This window comes from Callospermophilus lateralis, chromosome 5 (genome assembly GCF_048772815.1).
Source record: "Callospermophilus lateralis isolate mCalLat2 chromosome 5, mCalLat2.hap1, whole genome shotgun sequence".
Classification (NCBI taxonomy): Eukaryota; Metazoa; Chordata; class Mammalia; order Rodentia; family Sciuridae; genus Callospermophilus; species Callospermophilus lateralis.
The window spans coordinates 88883274-88904707 of NC_135309.1; the positions used below are offsets into that span (position 1 = coordinate 88883274).

General features: G+C 36.8%; 1 non-coding gene across 1 annotated transcript; it reads right to left on the bottom strand.

Moving 5' to 3' along the window:
- Positions 1-4474: 4474 nt before the first annotated feature.
- Positions 4475-4577, bottom strand: LOC143400626 (U6 spliceosomal RNA). Its single transcript, XR_013091525.1, has one exon. It is a non-coding gene; the product is annotated as a U6 spliceosomal RNA (small nuclear RNA).
- Between the last annotated feature and the right edge of the window lie 16857 nt (positions 4578-21434).

The window sequence follows — 21434 nt, forward strand, 5'->3', positions numbered from 1 at the left end:
AGTAGTTTTGTTTTGTATTTTTCTAATTGCTAGAGATGTTGAACATTTTTTCATATATTTGTTGATTGATTGTATATCATCTTCTGAGAGGTGTCTATTCAGTTCCTTGGCCCATTTATTGATTGGGTTATTTGCTTTTTGGTGTTAAGATTTTTGATTTCTTTATGTATCCTAGAGATTAGTGTTCTATCTGATGTGTGTGAGGTAAAAATTTGTTCTCAAATTATAGGCTCTCTATTCACCTCACAAATTGTTTCTTTTGCTGAGAAGAAGCTTTTTAGTTTGACTCCATCCCATTTATTGATTCTTGATTTTAATTCTTGCTATATTAGAGTCTAATAAAGGAAGTTAGGGCCTAATCCAACATGATGAAGATTTGGGCCTACTTTTTCTTCTAATGGGCACAGTGTCTCAGATGTAATTCTTAGGTCCTTGATCCATTTTGAGTTTTGTGCATGGTGAGAGATAGGGACTTAATTTCATTTTGTTGCCTATGGATTTCCAGTTTTCCCAGCACCATTTGTTGAAGATGCTATCTTTTCTCCAATATATGTTTTTTGTGCCTTTACCTAATATAAGGTAACTGTAGTTATATGGGTCAGTCTCTGTATCCTCTATTCTGTACCATTGGTATACAAGTCTATTTTGGTGCCAATACATGCTGTTTTTTGTTACTATTGCTCTGTAGTATAGTTTGTATTATTTTGAAGTCACCTGTTTCACTCTTCTTGCTAAGGATTGCTTTAGCTATTCTCTCTTGTTCTTAGCCAGGTGGAGGTGGACCTCTAACCTCCTCATCACATTAGATGTGGGCCTTCCACAAAGATGACATCTCTCTCTTTACCCTTTCTAGTACAAATGTAGCTCTTCTCCTTTCTCATCCCACATTTTTTTCCACTCTGATCTCTTCTTCAAGGGTTCGGCTGCTATAGTCCCCAAAGCCTGATACTCTGGTACAAGGATATTCTGCCAACAACTCAATATTTTCTTTCCCAAGATCAGCACCCTTTCCTGATTACCTGTTCAAAGTCTTCCTCTATTATTTATTATTGGATCATATAGTTATTTTGATTCTGCTGTTCTCAAATTTGTTACCAAAGAATCTTGTGGATTCTTTCTTTTCAATATTTTTCTATCCAACATCTAAAAATTCTCACAGATATTCAAGTAGCTCAAGTCCTCCTCACTTTCACAATGGTCTCAAACAGATATCTTCAAATTTTCTTATTAGAGCTTTATAGTTATACGTAGTAGTTGAGTTCATCCTGACATACTCTTACATGCATGGAAATGGATTTCAGTTCATAATTCCCCTCTTTTTCCTCTTGTCCTTTCTCCCCTCTCCCATTGTCCTTCCTCTATTCTATTAGACTCCCTTTCACACATCTATTAATTTGTATTTGATTAATTCTTCATGTTATCCTATCTTTCCCTTCCCATTTCCTTTATTTTCCTTGAGCATTCACATATGAAAGAAAACATTTGACCTTTGAGTTTCTGAGTTTGGCTCAGATATAATACTGAGCATGATATAATACATTGCCATCCATTTACTGGCAAACGCCATAATTTCATTCTTTCTTATGGCTGAGTAGAACTCGATTTTTTGTATATGATATAGATATTGCTGATTCCATAATTTAGCTGGTGTGAATTATGCTGCTGTAAACATTGATATGGCTGTATTGCTATAGTACATTGATTTTAGATCATTTGGGAAAATACCAAGGAGTGGGAAAGTTGGATCATATGGTGGTTCCATCCCTAGTTTTTTGAGGAATCTCCATACTGCTTTCCAAAGTGGTCATACTAAAGTTCCACCAACAATGTACATACTAGTCTAAAGTCCCACCAACAGTGTTCCTTTGTCTTCACAACCTCTCCAGCATTTATTTATATGCTTGATCATTGCCATTTTGACTGGAGTGAGATGAAATCTTGGTGTCGTTTTGATTTTCATTTCCCTGAATGCTAGGGATGTTGAACATTTGTTCATATATTTATTGACCATTTGTGTTTCTTTTTTTCTAGAGGTTTCTGTTTAGTTCTTTTGTCCATTTATTGATTGGTTATTTGGTTTTTGGTGTTAAGTTTTTTGAGTTCTTTGTATATTCTGGATATTGATTCTCTATAAGAGGGGTAGCTGGCCAAGACTTTCTTTCATTCTGTAGGCTCTTTCACAATTCTCAAACAGGTTTTTCTGGATTCTCAATGCAGGCTGGCTAGTTGTACAACATCACCAGATTATCCTTTCGATGCTGATTGATGTCTCCCTGCTCAAGATGTTCATCTTCTTTACAAAGAGAGGGGGTGCCTAATGTGGAGACCATGGGTGCCAGCAGATAGACTATGGGACAACCTATGTTTATTTTGTTTAGATACTAAGACATTGGAATGCAGTGCACTCCTGCATGTGCTATTTTCAAGTGAATATAGCAAGCTGAGCTGTCACTTTCTTGCAGATCCTTTACATGCTTTGTCCTCCTGTGCATCTGCACTTGCAATACTACATTTTAGTCCAAGATCTCACCTTGCCAAGATTATATGCTAATTAACTCCCAGACCCTATTTCCCCCTCTCTTATCTTCTATTATTTCAACCTGAATATTATGGTTTGAAGTGAGGTGTCCTCAAAAAGCTCACATGTGAAACAATGCAAGAAGATGTAGAGGAGAAATGATTGGGCTGTAAGAGTCTTAACCCAAAACAGTGAGTTAATCCCAGCTGGGATTAACTGAGTGGAAACTGAAGTGGTAGGGTATGGCTGGAGGAGGTGGGAATTGGAAGCATGGCTTTGGGGTATATATTTGTATCTGGCAAGTGGAGACCTCTCTCTGCTTCCTGATCATTATGTGAGTTGGTTTCCTCTGCCACACTCTTTCGTCATGATATTCTACCTCACCTTGAGCCCCAAGGAATGGAGCTGGCCTTCTATGGGCTAAGACCTCTGAAACCATAAGCCCTTAAATAAACTTTTCCTCCCCTAAAATTGTCCTGGTCAGATCTTTTAGTCACAGTAATGAAAAAGCTGACTAAAACACTGAATGAAGAATTTAATAAAGTAGATAGACAAAAATCAAGAAGTTAATCTAACCTGGGGCTAGGGGCACAAGGCTGAAAATGGAGTCTCTAAGACTAGCATTTCATGTGGTTAGAAGGGTATCAGGGATGAGGCACAGGTATGGCTGGAAATAGTGAGTAGAAAAAAGAGACAAAGAAGAGGAGGCTTGGGCTGGGGTTGTGGCTCAGTGGTAGAGCTCTTGCCTAGCATGTATGAGGCACTGGGTTCGATTCTCAGCACCACTTATAAATAAATAAAGTCCATTGACAACTAAAAAAATATTAAGAAAAAAAAAGAAGAGGAAGCTCCAGGAGCTTATTCACAGAAAGTGAATTGGGCAGGAGAAGGGACTCTCCCCTGCCCATTGGAACAGAGATGGTGGTGGAGAATGAGAAAACTTGGAGATCCAACTGAGCTACAGAATCCCAGAAGAGACAGTTGAGTAGAATCGGAATACTCCATAGTGTCTTTAAGATGATTTCTCATCAAGGGTTTCCTAACTTTTGTTTTTCTTGATAATAGAATAAGCTTTGGGATATTTGTTGTTTAGAGAAGTCAGATGTCTCACTTTATACTTCATCTTGGTCTCATACTTGGAAGAGTCTTTTCTTGGCTTTCTAAAGAGTAACAGTTCTAAATCAACACTGAGTCTGTACTGCCACAAGCCAGGTCCTTCCCCTAAACTTGCTTTATTTTTCTCCTTAGTATTTATCAACACCTGATAACACACGTGCACACATGCACAGACACACGTATTTAATATTAATGCATATTTGCTCATTTGTTTGCTTTACCTGTCTCCCCACTAGAACACAAGCTATTTTCAGGGACTTTGTCTGCAGCTGAATGCAAGAATGCACTTTAAACTTTTTTAGTTTTTCTTCACGTATTGCTCAACACTTGTTCCGTGCTTCAGGGTACTTTCCATTTCTGGTTGAGTGCAGTATTTCCTCATCTTTATTACTTTCCATTTCTGGTTGAGTGCAGTATTTCCTCATCTTTACTGAAGCTCTGCTTCATACAACAATAGATTATCTATGTGACTTTTTCAGTGTTCCTTTGTAAGCTACTTATCACAATGTAAATGCTACTTCCAAGAAACTACCTTGGAAGTGACACATGTTTCCTTTCTACTTCCTAACTAGGTAGGGGCTCTTGTTTGATCAATTCTACTGGTTGTTACCTTGGACTAATATGTTTGTGCTTCATATTCTCCCCTAAAGTATCAATTCCTCATGGCTGGGACAAATACTACTATGTCTCTCTTTCCAGCACCTGTGAGGTTATTGTGCGTATCACAAACTCTCAACAAGCAGATAAGAATGAATAAGTTGAAGTGAATTTTCCAAAGAGATATTTACTTATTTGTCAAAATGTTTTAAAGATTTGATTAATTTTTTTTAGAATTTTTTTAGAAATTAAATTTCATGAATTTGCATGTCATCCTTGCGCAGGGGCCATGCTAATCTTATCTGTATGGTTCCAATTTTAGTATGTGTGCTGCCGAAGTGAACACAAGATTTGATAAATTTTTACTGAAAATTTTCTTAAATAAGGCTGGATTGTGGCTTAATGGTAGAGCACTTGCCTACTACATGTGTGAGGCACTGGGTTTGGTTCTCAGCACCACCTATAAATAAATGAAATAAAGGTTTTGTGTCCACCTTTATTGCATTTATTTATATATTACAAGTATTTTCATCCTTTTTTGGTGTTCTTAACAGATTTAAATCCTAATGACTCAAGCTATTTATTACAAACTGGATCTGGTATCAACAGAATTGGGTTTGAGTTAACTTTTAAAAATTACTCCCTCATCTCCAATTTAGAATACTTTCTTAAGTGATAATGCTTTCCTTAATTATTACAGAGGTTTACTGCCAATCTCAGAATCAATTTGAGACAGTATATAAAAAACAGTTTATCAATGTTTTATAAACTTTAAATTTTTTTACTTGTGCCAGTGACTTTTATAATAATACTCAGTGGTTATGTTATGTTGTAATAAATTGGCATCCTTTTGATGTAAATGAGAGGTAATGAGACTTGATGTTGCTATCTTTTTTGAAACCTTGTTGGTACTATAGAAAGTTTATTCTGCCTCTTCCATTTTTACCAAATTTTATTCACCCTGTGCTTTTCCTTTCAGTTACTCTCAGCCTCTGCCCTAGACCTGTTTCAAGGTTATTGCTTCTAATATGCTGTGAGTAGAGAATTAGCAAGTGGAGCTAGTTGGAGGCATTCAAACGACTTATCATTTTCTTTCTTAATGCCACCTGTTTACGGATGGGAGAAATGACAAATGGCCTCCTTACAAATGAAGTGTTACTGTATCTCCTACTTTCTTTTACAAGCAAGGCTATTGAATTTTCTCCCCTTAACATAATCGTTCATGGCTTGGCCTTTGTCAATACTAGATGCTTGTCACTGTCAAAACAGCCCACTCACAGTTTTATAAACTGCTTCCTTCTCTTTGCCTTCCACTTTATTTCAAAAGAATCTATAAAAATCTGTTACAAGTACTTTAAAGAATTATTGCAATGCCTCATTTTTATATAAAATGGTGGCAGACTATAATATATTTTTTCAATTGTTTAATTTAAAGAGAAAAATGAAAGTTGTGTTAATGAAAAGATTAGGGCCTTATGCAAAATACCAGGGATGGGGGTGGAGGGTTCATCTGGAAAATAATTTCTGTAGCCTCTTTTAAACTTACACAGTTTTGGCAGAAAATTAAAACAGTACAATCCCAGAATTTTAAATCAGTTCTGACAGGAAGATGGTTTTTCAAAACCTGACATTTTCAGTATGTCTTCCATAAAGAATTTCCCAAAAACAAAACCAGAAAAGTACAATAATAAAAATCTGACATTGTTAAAGTAGAACAGAAAGATAAATATGACTGACATTAGACAACTGAAATTGTACCACATTTCAAATTCTTATTTAAGAGCCAAAAGAAGAATTCTGATCCCTTTATCATTCTCCTGTTAAAGACAACCTAAATAACTGATTGTATATTTTCAGACAAAAAGAAAAAGTGGTTAAAATAAACCAGAGTGATTCTAAGCTCTGAATATACTTTGAGAGTAAATTCTGTGATTTCAACTAATTGATAAAAGTTAACTGATTAAACCAAATCAGTATTGTGTTGGCATCTTCTTACTTAAGGATTTACCTTTAAAAAAACCCTATAATAACCTGTACTTCTGGCCAAGATAGAATAAGGGCTCTGATACATTCTTTCATTTGAAACAAACAAACAAGCAAAAAATGGACAAATGATAATCTTTTAATCTATGTCTTTTGCAAGACAATAAATATCAGACAACCAATAATCCCTGAAGAAAAGGGAACAAATATGGAAAGCCAGGCAGTGTTCCCAGTTTCCTGCCTTGAGAGAGATCCAGGCTGCTTCCCAGGGAGGAAGAATCCTTCCAATTGAGGAGACAGAGTCTGAGAAAGCAAAGAAACTAAACTTATAGTTGATAGTGTAAAGACAAAGAGAACTGGATGCAGGCAGGCTCTGGAAGCCCACTAAAGTTTCCTCTTGAATATTTAGCTGATCAATGATCAACACATGTGTGTAAAAGCTAGTGGAACCAGAGACTGAACTATTGGAAAAGATTAAAGGTAGCAGGGCATGGTGCTCACACAGACAGAAATAATGCTTGTATCCACTAATCTGACTGGAAAATCTCAAGATGAACTGAACAGTAGGTAGAGTATACTAAGTACTCTACACTACTGGGAAGTAATCAGTTCTAGATTAAGCTCTGTTCTAATCCACCCAACAAACCTGAAAAGCAAGATATAATATGATCATATTAATTAATATAACATGATATAATATTTTAAAACTACTTCCAAGGAACTCAAATATGTCTCTGAATGAAGCTCAAATATATATGTAGTAATTTTGAAAGATCTACCACCCAATTGGGTATAGAGGTAGGTAGTAATTTTTTCATAAGTGGGGTTCATTATTCATTGCAGCAAGGGAAAGAACATACCATGGGAAACCATGAGATATCTCAGCAATAGAGGGTCAGAAAAGGCTTATTATAAGTAATGTGGGAGAGTTAAATGAAATAAGGCTTGATTTTGGTTTAGATGTTCTCAGGAAGTGGGAGTAATTCTATCATGGGAATCTTAGTAAGGAAGGAAGATCAGACCAAGGATAAGGCTCTTACTGGTAAACAAATAGCAGTCATTTGTGTGGCCTAGTCAATGTCCATACTTGCCTGTATTCAAATATAATTATGGAGTTGTCTCCTGTTTGTACTTCAGAGTCACAGAGTGGTTTTGTGTGAGGCTGCTGCTTTGTAAAATTGCTCACCTTTAACACGAGGCCTGGCTGAAGCCTGCCCAGGTCTTGGATATCAGGAGCTGCTTTTCTTTTACTCGCAGCCGATCTTAGATTCAGATCTTATACCCGCTGGTCTTATGAGGTTGTCAAAGGGTTAGTTAGCCTCTTATTTTCTCCCTGGGGATCAATAAATACCCCTGTGATATCTTGGAATCCATACTCACTGCTTGGATTTTTACTATTTCTAAAATATTGGCTCAGTTGTTCTAAACTGTCTTTTTAGTTTTGATGCTATAAAAAAAGTTTTTAATATTTATCAGATTTACAGTTGTGGGAAGATCGGTAATTGTGCAGCCAAATGTGCTGTTACCGCCACGGGACCACCTTTCCCTTGTCTCTATCTAACATGTAGAATTGCCCAAGCCTCCAATAAGGGTTGACTAGGCCTATTGCCTGGCTTCTCATCCTCATTTGCTAGAGCCATTCAATCAGGCTAAAAGTTTGATCACTTTACAATAGCCATACAGAGGTAATGGTCAGACCAGTGTTTTCACCACACTTAAGTTTATCCTCCCTAACTCAGCAATTCTTCAGCTACCAGAGAGCATTTTGCTATCTAGGTATAGCTACAAAACAAGCCTCTTGGATAGCTCCTCTTTCCAGCCAGATTGCTGCTCCTACTACCCTATTCTATAGAAAGTCTGGATCCATCTGTTATCCTTTGACAAATATGTAAGTTAAACAGACATGGGTGGGCTCATGGTGTATGCTTGTGAAAATATGTTGAGTAAGCTAATTCCCAACTTGGATACAGAAGGAAATAGAGACTTTTCTTTTTTCTCTGAAACCAACTCTTGGTATAAAATGAGTTAGTATAGGGTAGGGGGAGATGGGTATATATTTTTGAAATAAATAGTTATCAACTAGAGAAGTCATGGATCTTAGCCTTGAGGCCAATGATATTCAATATAACACGTAGTTTTCTGAATTACATTGAAATAAAAAAGACAAGACTAGTCACCTTATTCCCAGAGTAAAACAACTCTGAGTAATCTTAGTTATGATGTTAAATTCCAATCAACGTTATCTAGTAGTCAAACATCAAATTCTCTTGAAAGGTAAGAGGAGCAGTAGGAGCTTCATCTAGTGGTAGCAAGTGTAACTGCAGAGGATCCCACAGAGCCAACACTGTAAACACACGTCCTGTGGTCTATAAAGGAATTGCATATGTTTATATTAGTGCACAAGCTAGACCTAAGATGATGAGATATATAGGTAAGCTTGATCTTCTGCTCTGTGAAGCTGAGAATGGGGTGATGGTTGTGGTAGTGGTGGTGATGGTAAAAATTCACAGAATTCTGTTACCAAGTCTAATTTCGATTCTTGAGTAATTTATTTTAGAAGTATATTCTAGGGCCAGGAGTGATGGTGTCTTCCTATAATCCCGGTGGTTTGGGAGGCTGAGGTAGAAGAATCATGAGTTCAAATCCAACCTCAGCAACTTAGCAAGGCACTTAGGAACTCAGCAAGACCTTGTCTCCAAATTAAAATATACAAATGTGTGTGTGTGTGCGTGTGTGTGTGTTGAGAGAGGGTGTGTTGAGAGAGGCCAAGGGTGTGCTTCACTGGTTAAGCACCCCTGGGTTCAATCCTCAGTACCAAAAAAAAAAAAAAAAAAAAAAAAAAAAAAAATTCTATTCTAGGGCAGCAGCTTTCAGATGTGAATCCCCCCACAGTATTAGCAGTGCCTGAGCATTGTTAGAAGTGCGAATTCTCAGTCTGTCTCCAACCTAGTGAATCAGAAACTCTGGGGATGGTACCTAGAAATCTGTATTTAAATAAACCTTCCAAATTATTTTGACATTCAAGAAAATTTGAGAACCACTTGCTTATGATTAAGAGTTTAGAATTTTAAATAAAATAGCCTCTCTTTATATTCCAGCTTAATTTCTGAAATGGCTAGGGGGAACTTCAACAGTATGTAGCAGAAGTGACATTATGTTTCACAGCTAGGGTACAGATTAAAGGTCTCTCTGCTATAGAAGAGTCATGCATTGGCTCTTAAGTTTGCTGTGGCAGCAACTAAGACATTAGCAATTACTAAGGCAACTTCATCCATCAGGAAGGACATTGGCAATTACTAAAGCATCTTCATCTAAAGCAAACAAGGCCTGAGGACAGGAGGGGCACACCGATTAGGTTGGGTGTGGTATAAACGTCTTTAATAAATGTTGGTCCTAATTATTCCTACTACACCACACATTATAAACACTGATGCTTTTTCCTTATTTTTGCCCCACATAGCTGTGCTCTTAATACTGAAATTAATATGAATATTGAAAAATATACGGATCTACCTAAAAGTTAGCTTTTCTGGGCAAAAGTCACAACCAAAATAAGAGTCATGTTGTATAAATAAATTATACACAAATTAATTACAGAGTTAAGTTCATGCTGATCTTTAGGAGAGGGGAGAGAATTTAGAGAATATGATCACTTGACTGAAGAAGAATGTAGAGCCTTAGCATAATGAGAGGATAGAGGCTGGTGGGGGCGGTGGCAGGGGTTAAGCCATATGGATAGCATTCTTAAGCTTGATTAGTATTCTAAGCTAATAACTATACAGGATCTAATTTGCTAGTGAATGCATTCGTAAGTATACAGAAAAGTAAGCTTACAAATAGCATAACCAATTATTTGATAGATTTAATATGGAAAAGTAGTTTTGTGTGGGGCACACACAGAGTATATAAACAGTTATATTTTTATCAGTCTGGGTGCAATGTACTTGAGGGAAAAAAAATTGTTGGCAAAGCCTGCTAAAAGCAATAGGGTTTGGAAGACAGTATTGCAATTCATGGGTGAACCACATGTTATATGCTTATTATGGTTTGGATCTAGAATGTTCCCCAAAGACTCATGTGTTGAAGGCTTGGTTCCTAATGAGCCATGGTCAGAGGTGAGGCTCTTCGAAAGTGGTTGAATTATGAGGGCTCTGACCCCATAAGTAGATTAATCCATTGGTGGATTAATGATTTGATGGCTTTATTGAAAGGATGGAAACTGTAGGAGATGGGAGCTAGCTGAAGGAAGTAGTTCACCGAGGCATACCCTGAAAGGACATATCTTGTCCCTTTCCCCTTTCTTGCTCTCTTTCTCTCTGCTTCTTGGCTGCCATATGCTAAGCATCTTTCCTTCACCATGCCCTTCCACCGTGATGTTCTGCCTAGCTTCAGGTCCAAAGTAATGGAGCCAGATGGCCATTGCCTGAAACTTCTGAAACCATGAACCAAAATAATCTTTCCTCCTTTCAGATGCTTTTCTCAGGTATTTGTAACAGGGATAAAAAGCAGACTAACACAATGGGGGTCACTCATCCATTCAAAAAGCATTTGTTGAATAAGCTCTGGAACTAGATTAAAGCATGTGGGTGGTAATGAAATTAAAATTTAGAAAAAGAAATTTTGGAATACTGGTGTGGCACAACTAAAGCTTGAAGTAAAATATATACATATACATATATATATATATATATATATATATATAAAATACTGTTATATATACAATGTAAAGAATATATACATCTCAAAAATAAGCTAGTATTACCTTGGTTTTTTTAGCAGATTAAAAATATTTGAAGAGTATCTGAAAACTTTGCTTATTTCCCAATACTGTTTACCAATACAGAAAACAAAACCTCAGATATATTGTTTGTAAAGAACAAATTATTATTTACCAAACATTCTTACCTGGTTATTTTTTATAACACTTTGGTAGCTTGCTAACTTGAAGCAAATCTTGGATTTCCTAATTCATTTGGAACTAGTTTGCACTTAGGAAAGAAGTAAGACTTTCATATGTATTTACAATGAGAACTAGAGCAAAAGCAAACAGGTTTCATAATACCAGTGGGGACATTAAACACTGGAAATTGACCTCCCTCCAAGATGGACATGGCTGAGTACTTCTATTGCAATTTTAAATAGAAATTTTCCATAAGATGCAAGTCTTTCATGATTTTCCTGTGTCTGCAAGAATATCCAGAGATCTTTCTCACAATTTGAATCAGAATTTTACTCATTTAGAAGATATAAGAAGAATTGAGAAAGTCATATATCATTTTGAGGGGAAAGAATCCAGCGTTCTGTCAGGGACCATATCTCATTGCCTCAGTTAAAAGGCTAGCCTTGGAAATTATTGGCTAAAAGACTATAGAGAGAGTTCCAGAAAGAGGATATGAAAGATAAAGAACTAAAATAAAATATTAGCTTGAATCTAAAGTTTGTTTCTGGTGATTTAACTCTCTGCTTAATCCCCAAATGTCTTTCAAATTATTGGCTTACATTTGCATTTGTCTACCAATAAGAATCTCATTGAATGCACATTTTTCTATACAGTGAACTTCTAATGAAATTTTTTAATTTTTATATTTTTATTAGTTATCGATGGACCTTTATTGTATTTACTTATTTATATGTGGTGCTGAGAATCAAACCCAGTGCCTCACACGTGTTAGGCAAGTGCTTTACCACTGAGCCACAACACCAGCCCTAATGAAATATTTTTACTTAACGTATGTAAATCAATTTGAAAAATGATAGTACTTCCTTATTTAACCTATCAAATCTTTCCAATATTCTAAAGAAATTATTATCAAATTTGTATCTTTGAGAGAACCAAATTCAAACTATCTGATATGACACCATTGACTTAAAAACAGATTTTTTTTCAAAGCGTTGCATCCCCAAGGGAGTATATAAGTCTCTTGAGTAAATAATTCACTCAACATTTGTTTTGTGATTTTGTTTTGTGAAACAAATCCTAAATCTTCTCCCACAGTTGAAATATGATGTCTATTTATAGTCGGATAGAATATTTCTGTGCAATTTGTACTAACTTGGTGCATACACAAGGTGGTAAAGTCATTTTGCTTTTGCACAGTCATATTTAATGTACTGAGAAACATGTCATTTTGAATGTACAGACATTTTCTTTGAAGTGGTGAGAACAGTGAGTCTTCCTTTTTAAAGAATAAGGAAGCATCTGTTTGCCAGTCTAGGGAAAATACAAAGACATACGGGCTTAACATATTTGACATAAGTTAACTAACTTTCAGCTCAGCTACTATGTTAATAGAGCAATCTTGTTGTTTTGGAATGTCACAGTGTCAAATCACTATTCAACTTTACTTAAATACAGGCAAGAGTAGCAACATTATTCATTTACATATTTTTTTTAATGTGTATGCATTATTGGTAAAGTGTTCTATTAGGTTCTGTCAGGGAGTCAAATGACTCTTCCTTGCTTGTAGCACCTCATGTACATGTAAATATGAATGTATGAACCTTTTAAAAATCACAATAAAATGTGTGCATGTAGTAAAAATCAAACAACGGAAAAGTTAAATTAAAACTAACACTACTTCTCCCTAACCTTCCTACTTTCAGTCACTCTTCTTAGAAATAACCATTTTCAAGTTTTTTTTCTGATTTTTTTTTGGTCTTCTGATGGTTATTTCCCTAATTTAAATATTTTGGGCCGTTATATCTTAAAGTAGGCTTTATTGAGTCTCTACTTTAAATTATGAAGATTTAGTTTATTTCTCTTCTTCTCAATTCTCCCTCCCACACTTTAAAAAATATTTTTTATAGTTGTAGATGAACAGAATGCTTTATTTTATTTGTTTATTTTTATGTGGTGCTGAGGATTGAACCCAGTGCCTCACACATGCTAGGCAAGCGCTCTACCACTGGCCACAGCCCCAACCTCCTACACTTTTGATTGCTTTTATTTTAGTTTCTCCATTACCTTTATATCTTTACACAGTATATGTAAACCTTGGTTTGGGATCCTATGAACTTTAGACTGTGTCTCTTCATGATAAAAAATGTAAGGTAATTATGCCTAAAATTTATTGCGTATTTACCACATGCGGATACTGTTTAAGGTATTTGTATAAATTGTCTTATTTAATCTTTGTAGCAACACCAAGAGACATCGTCCTATATTTACAGATGAGAAAGCCAAGGGATGGACGATGGGGAAATGACTTGCCTAAGGTGACAGTGACAGCAATGTGAAAGGGATATTTAAGGCCAGTCAGTCTGAATCCAGACCCATGGAGTTCCATTACCCATCCCTACAACAGGATGGTATCCCTAAATGTCTCTCTGTTCTTCTCACCTTCACCCCCATATTTGGTTAACCATATCTTTACTTTTACAGGTTCAAAATAGCATTTATAATCCATCATATAATCATATTTAAATCTGCCTTTTTCTCTACAGGTCAATTCTAAAAGTGGAAGATCCATAAATGTATTTTTATATAATGACTGTGCAAATATTCCCAGAAGAAACAAGAGTTGCTCCAAGGTATTTTATTTTCTACCTCCCAAAATATTTGAAGTTCTTCCTTCATTAATTTCTTCCTTCATATGTTCAAGACCTATTTCTGAAAGTCCATTAAGTGTTGTATACCTGTAGTGGTGGGGATGAATGCAGTGAGAAACAACAATGTTGTCTAACCCACAGCCTTTGTATAAATTTGCAGTGTACAATTTTCAATGCAGCAGGGCTAGTGGAAGCACTTGAAGAGAATATGGAATATAAACTGGGACTTACATGAGAATTTGAAAAAGGGGAAAGGACAAATGGGAAGTGATAGAAGTGAGAGTGATGGAATTAAGAGAGAGAAAGAGAGATTTCCAAGTTTTCTGTTTAAAATCGATGGTTTGCTCTAGAACAAAGTGATAGAATGATTGTATGATCTTATCCAACTTGAAGAACTGGTAAGAATTTCCATATAGAAATCAGGGGGTAGATAGAAATGTGAAGGGAATTTATGAAAAAGTTTGCAAATCACTTAAGAAGGCAATAAGGTCATGGTCATGACTGTGGATGAGTCTGCTAAGAGGAAACAGAGCTGGAAGAGGAGCGGGCTGAAGTAGCTTATATTTAGGGGAACAAGTAAAGGAAAAGAGAGCCAAAGAAGTCAGGGCAGGGATCATAAGAGCATGACACAGAAGCCTCTGGAGCAGAGTTTTGCAAAAGAGAGGGGTGGAAAGCTGCAAAGGAAAGGTGAATGGACACGATGCTGAGTCACCGTGGGTGTGGTGGCTCAGATGACAAAAGACCCCTGAACTTCAGGAGAGGGTCAAAGCTGAATCCACACTGCAAAGAGACAAGCTGAATGGATGGAGTAGAGCTGTTGATGGGAATCTGTAGAGGCTGTGGTGTGGGGGCTCTGCAAGTGACAGAGGGTGGCTGTGTGAAGAGGTGTAGAGGATGATACTGACAGAAGAAAGCCTTGGGGAATGCAATGGTTACTTCAGGTGTCAATTTGACCGGATTAAGGAATGCCTAGACAATTGGCAATGCATTATTTCTGGGTATGTCTGACATAGTTTCCAGAGAGATTTTGCCTATGCATCAGTGGACTGAGTAGGGAAGAAATACTATCATATTGATGGATGATATTTATTGGGGGCTATATTTTATCACAATCTGATGCTAAATCACAAAATGCATTGCCATTCTATGTCAAACATGAGCCCAGCCTAAAGATCAGGATGGGCTATATATTCTGGCCATTCTTCTGTACCATTTGGACTGGATTTCAAATTTCATGTGTGAAAATCCCCTTCAAACATTAAGTAGCCCTCTTGACCTTACAGATTTTACGAGGCTGAGATCGATAGGTCAGTCACCGAAGTCAGCCAAAATTGATAATGCCACAAATATGACCAATGATACCAGTCACAGTTATCAGACTTGCTTGAGAGTTGACAAAGCATTTTCACATATAATATTGTATTGACTCTCAGTACAACTTTTTATAGAAACAAGGGCAGGGATTATTTCATTTTACAAGTGGGAAAATGGGAGCTCAGTGAGGCTAAGTGGATTTTACCAGGGTCTTAACAGTGAAAGGCTAAAGCAGGAGCCAGCTTTCTTGCTTTGTCCAGGGCATTCTCCACAGTTGTACCAACGTCGAGGTACAGATAGACTCAATTCTGGAAAGAGACCAGCAAGGACACTCCACCCATAGAGGAGAACGTCCTTTGTTGGTTCAGTCAACCTAGTTTCCCAGAGTCTGGAACCCTAAGACAGCTCTCAGACCAACAGAGCCACTCCCTTGATTGTGTGTGTAATTGTAGAAAAGTTGCTGGGGTTGGCACAGGACCATGGCCTGCTGTTGTCTTTGTGTCCTGTTACTACAAAGAACTTTTTGCCCGGGTTGAAGGTAAGTTTAGTGATAGTCCCAAGTGCATCCCCAGAAGGAGAATACTACTTCTCAGGGACCCACGTCAGATATCTAAGAACCAGCTCCTGAGCTAGTTGTTTAGGGTACAGAGATGAATTAAAACATATGCAGGATGCATGTGTGTGTGTGTTAGGGGTTTTTCCTTTTTCTTCTAAATGCATAACAAACAATACTATGTTTTGAAGAGAGCTCTTCAGAACTAGCCATCTTGGAACTCACCTGTTGCTGGTGCTGTTTGACTTGTGTTTGTCTATGAACCAAGGACACAGGGAATTTTAAAAATGTTGAGAATAGTTTACTTTGTTTCACACTGTTATTTTTTCATTTTATCACCTCTATTCCATTACTTGTCTTCTATTCTGGACATGAAATATTAGCTTCTGATGATAATTAATCAATATATGGGGTTCTCTGGGCCTTATCAAGGCAGTATGTATAACAGGTGTGATGCTAGTGATAGGATAGGCAGTGTCAGGCATCTTAAATCCAGTTAGTTTTATACTGGAGATCTAAAAATCTCTGAGAAACACTCATCATTCTTTGGCATAAATCCCTAAGTTGAATGGCTATCGTTGATTATCAAATTATTGTTTCAAGGTGATTAGGCGCAATTAAGTGAAGTGACATTTAAAGTTTTTAACAGTAACCCAATGTTCACTATAACCAAACCAATCAAGTAAAAAAAAATTAAACCCATTGTGGCTGGTTAGCAAAAATGTGGTGGTAGAATCTACAGTTCAGCTTTTGTCTCTCCAACCTTCTGGTTATTGCTCTTGCTCTCTCTGATTCCTACCTTTGTCTTTGCCATGATCTCTCTTGAATAAATATTGGAGACTTGATCTAGACTTTATCTTTCAGACATGAGTTTTTGATATTATCTTTCTGATCTCAGTTACTCTCTTCTTTACTCTATCCTGTTCACTAGGTCTTGCCCTCTAAGCCTGGACATTAAATATGTATACTCAGGATTAAAATAGCCTGAATATAAAACATATTTTTTATTCAATATGTGGCTTTTAAATTTAGACTTATTTTGAACTAAAGGCAAATGATACTTTGCAATTGCTATGGTTCGATCCCTAACTCAGAAGTAAGAGGCATAAATAATAAAGTAGCCATCAAACATACAGGCTTTGGAGATAGACTGTCTAGATATGAAACACATCTGCATTTGTTGGCTATGTGACCTCCATAAAGTTGTTCAATTTCTCTGTGTTCCATTTCCTCACCTGTAGAATGGGAGTGATGACAATGTACCTGCTTCCCAGAATCGCATTAGCCATATCATCAATTTTTATTTGTCTGTATTGCTTCATTTTATTGTACAAAAATTTACTGAGAGTTTTCTATGTGCTGGTCATTGTGGTAGATGTTAAAGGTAAATTATCACAAGATGAAGTGTTTTTCTTCAAGGAGCTCATTTATACTGGGGAAACAGTAGCCCAGTGTGATAAGTGAGTGCTAGGAGTAAGGAAGATGAGAAGCTTTGAGAGCAATGGAAAGTCAACCTAAGCTAGCCCTGGGGAAAGGGCATGACTCTGAGTCTTGAAAGATGAGGAGGAATTAGTGCAGATCATATACTAAGCAAAGTGATCAGCAGGTGTAGAAGACAGAGACAGAAAAAAAGAATAGGTCATATTTGGGGAAATATCAATGCAGTAGTTCAGAGGAACAATTATGGTGGGATGTAAATTTTAAAAGTTTATAAAGATGGAGGCTGTGAGATGAGAAGCCCAACTGACAGCATCAGGAAGGTCAAGGGGGTACCAGGGTACCTAAGGAAGGGGAGAAGGGGAGGAGCGAATGGTTGGTGTCCATAGGTCCAACAAGTGGTAGTAGATGAACAACCTAACAGAAAAGTAAAATGGGTAAAACGTGCATATTCAGATGGTCAGCAGTGCCCATTTGATGTGGTATCACATGGGAGAGAGACCAGCACAGATAGTGCCCTGTGAGGAGCGTGCCAGAGAGGCAGAGGGAAATGGGATAAGTAGAGCTTGAAAGGCCAGTAGTAGATCTAAGCCCAGCAGCTAATTGACTGAATCAGAGCACAAGGCTGGAACGAAGGTAGCTAGAAGCAGTAACAAAGATGATATGAATAGTTACTGAGAGCAGTGAATGAGCTCCTTAAACATCCTTGAGGACAGGACAGATGCTAGAATTTGAGATAGGGTCAAAACTTACTGGAAGTATGGAGAGGTAAAGTTTCAGCAAATAAATATTTTTCCCATTGTGTGACATTTCCAGGTAAGTTTTAGCTAGGGATGATATTAAAAATATTTAATAATTCATATTGCTTATATACTATTGTTTAGTCAGCTTTTGATCACTTTAATCAAAATTCCTGATGTAAACAACATAAATAAGGATTGATTTATTTTGGCTCATGGTTTCAGATGTTTCAGTCCATGGTCAGCCAGTTCCATTACTTTGTGCTGAGGTGAATTAAAACAGAAGCACATGTGAAGGAAGGCTGCTTAGCTTATGGCAGCTAGGAAGCAGAGAACAAAAAATGAGCAGAAGGAGCCTGGGGATACATATCATCTATCCCCAAAGCCCCAAAGGACCCAATCCTTTCAATTAGGCTCCACTTTCTACAAATTCTACCACTTCTCCATAGTCCATTCAAATTATGATTTCATGCTGTATGCAATGGCACACATCTGTAATTCCAGGGACTGGGGAAGCTGAGGCATGAGTATTGGCAAGTTCAAGTCCATCCTCAGCAACTTAGTGAGATTCTGTGTCAAAATAAAAAAATAAAATAAAATAAAAATGTCTGGGGATGTTGCTCAGTGATAAAGTATGGTTAGACTCAATGCCAATATAAAGAGACCAAAATATATATGAATCCATTAACAAATTATTCCACTGATGAGGTCAGAGCCTTCATGATTCAACCACTTTCCATGAGCCCCACCTCTGAACATTGCTGTTTTGGAGACCAAGGATTCTACACAAGAGCCTTTGGGAGACATTTCAGATCCAAACTATAATAACCACAGCTCAATCCAGAATTGTTGCTGCCTTGATGCAGAGCAAAGCCCAAACACCTCGCTGGGTAAGTCATTTAAACATTTCTTTCCCCGTCATTGGTAGAGCTCAGAGAATGATAAGGTTAGGTGGAAGTCCCAAGGGAGGAACTAAGGAGACCAAAATAATGGTCTAAGCACTTATGGGGCTCAGAAAAATCAATATGGAAGCATTTCATCATTTTAGCCACTGGCACAACTGCAATGGTGCACAACTTTAAAGTGTCAGCCTCAGTTTTTATACAAATCAAGGATTGGTGACATGGGAAACAACTCTCTTATTTTTCAAACACACATATAGTGGGCATGTGTGTACATTATCAGAAAACTGAAAATCCCTTTCCCCTACTTCTTTCTATTACCTTTTACCCACAAGGTGAGGAAGGAGATTCTTGGACTCTAATTCATTGGCAGTGAGAACAAATCCAAGTGTTGCTCAATCTGTCAAGGAAGCAGGACAGAGGTAGAAATGATCCATTGTTGGCCAATGTTATGCTGCAAATGCCTCTGGGGCAAACCATAGTTTTAAAAATGTCACTATCCTTTTTTTTCCCCCTTTGGAGCAAAGTGCCTGGTTTCTGTGTGTGCTGGAAAGGAGCAATCTTTACCTTAAAATTACAGATCTCGGTGCAATCCACAGGGGAGTGCTGATCTAGTTAGTCTCATCACTGAGATTGATTTTTCCTCCAAAACCTTTCTGTGTTTCAAGTGTCTTTTGAAGGTAGTCTTTACAGAAGCATTGTTTACATTCTTACTGTTCAATTTCATTGGATATTTTTTCAGCATTGCAATTTATTCTTTTAGAACAGTCCTTATCATTGATGGAGAGTAGTTTTTCCACAGGCAATGGGGCTCAGTGACCAGTATCATAATTACATTTGTTGTCATAGTAACGATGATGCAAACAGACAGCCTGTTCTCCCACAATGTGTGTTTAATACTAATTAACTCATAGGAGATTGGCAAATAGGAGATGAAGTCAGTGGAAGTCATGTTGGTTCATGCACAATTTTCCCCACCTTGTTAATGTTTTGAAGCCAGTGCTTCTCATAGATAAAGCAAAATCTTCACAGTGTATTCAGACTCTAAGATGAAAGCTGGATATACCCTTCAGAAATGTCTTTCTTTTAAAAAATATCTATTATCTATCTATCTATCTATCTATCTATCTATCTATCTATCTATCTAGTTTAGTTTAAGTGGACTCATTATCTTTATTTTATTTTTATGTGGTGCTGAGGACCAAACCCTGTGCCTCATGCATGCTAAGGTGAGCACTCTACCACTGAGTCACAACCCAGCCCAGAAATGTCTTTCTTTTGTGCAATAGGTGGTTCATTTAATGGCTTTAAGAACTGCTGTATTGTTTTTCACTATGTTAAACTCTTTGAGAAGGTTAAATAGATATAACGCCTGAAAATATTTCTTTTATGTTAAAATAAAATTTAATAAGGAAGAATATCCTTGGATCATATCTTAAATTTCACTTCAATGGATACTTAACTATCTTTAAGAACATGTATTTCAAATGACTCTATGCTAAAAGAACACAAAGGTTGGAATGACTGAGATTCTATAGGCAATATCCATGAAAATTTAACCATATGAATATGATTTTTATCAAGGTTCTAACTGTTTGTGTTAGATTGCTATTTTCAAAGCTGCATTGATTTTTAATATTCTTAATAATTTTTAATTATATTTTTAATATTCTTTAATATTTTTAATAATTTTTAATTTCCCTACAGACCTTATTATTTTCAGTGAGCAATTTTTGCAAAATGTGAAGCTTTCCAGGAACACATATATAGTGTTTTATAAGATGCCTGCATTTGACATTTTAACAAAGGAAATTAAAATTAAAACCAAGAGTGCTCGGAGTTCTTTTATCACATTGACCTTCAATAATTTAAGTTTATAGATCTGTTCAGTGTGACTCACTTACAAATCCAAGTTAAACCATGGAATACAAACTACCTCATCAACATGTTCACGTACCTGAAGTGTCTATTGAATCAAAAACAGTACTGATTCACAACAATGACTTCAATCTCACATTAGCCTTTACATTCTTCCAGACATGAGCATCACGTGAGCATCACATGTGATTCTCACAATAGATTTAGGAGATATATACCATTGCTCCCATTTTAATGAGAAAAGCAATGCTTAAGATTGAATAATTAGAGCTATGCGGGTGTGTATGAATGGGAGCTCTGGGAAGACATAAGGGCTACAGCAAGATTACTGGACTCAGAATAGGGTTAAAAAATGGCTGTGAAATACAGATTACAGATTTCCTGTAGAGAGGTGATGTCCTTCCAAACTCATCTTTTACTTGACCTTTATAAGTAAACATTATTTTTCTATGTGGGTCCAAATGTAGTTGCTTCCACTATTGAGAGCTTGCACTATTTTGCTTACCTTTCCAAAGTATAGTAAAGTCACCATATTTTATTTTTAGAAGTTTTAAGTACATTGAGGTTAGTTGATTTTCAGATGTGTCATACTCTCTCCTATAACCTTTGGAACTCTACTCACCAAGCAGATTTTAAAACACTACATGGGGAGGATAATCTTTCCAAGGCCATATTTCCCTGAGTTCCACATTCCCATCTACCCAGGCTTGTATGAGAAAAGAGCATTGTCTCCCCAAGTTTGTTTCCTAGTATTTACTGTGAATAAATACATCTCATATTATACAAGCCATTGCTGGGTGAAGGTGGGTTCACTGAACCAAATTAAGTTGATCATATCTGTCCCTCTG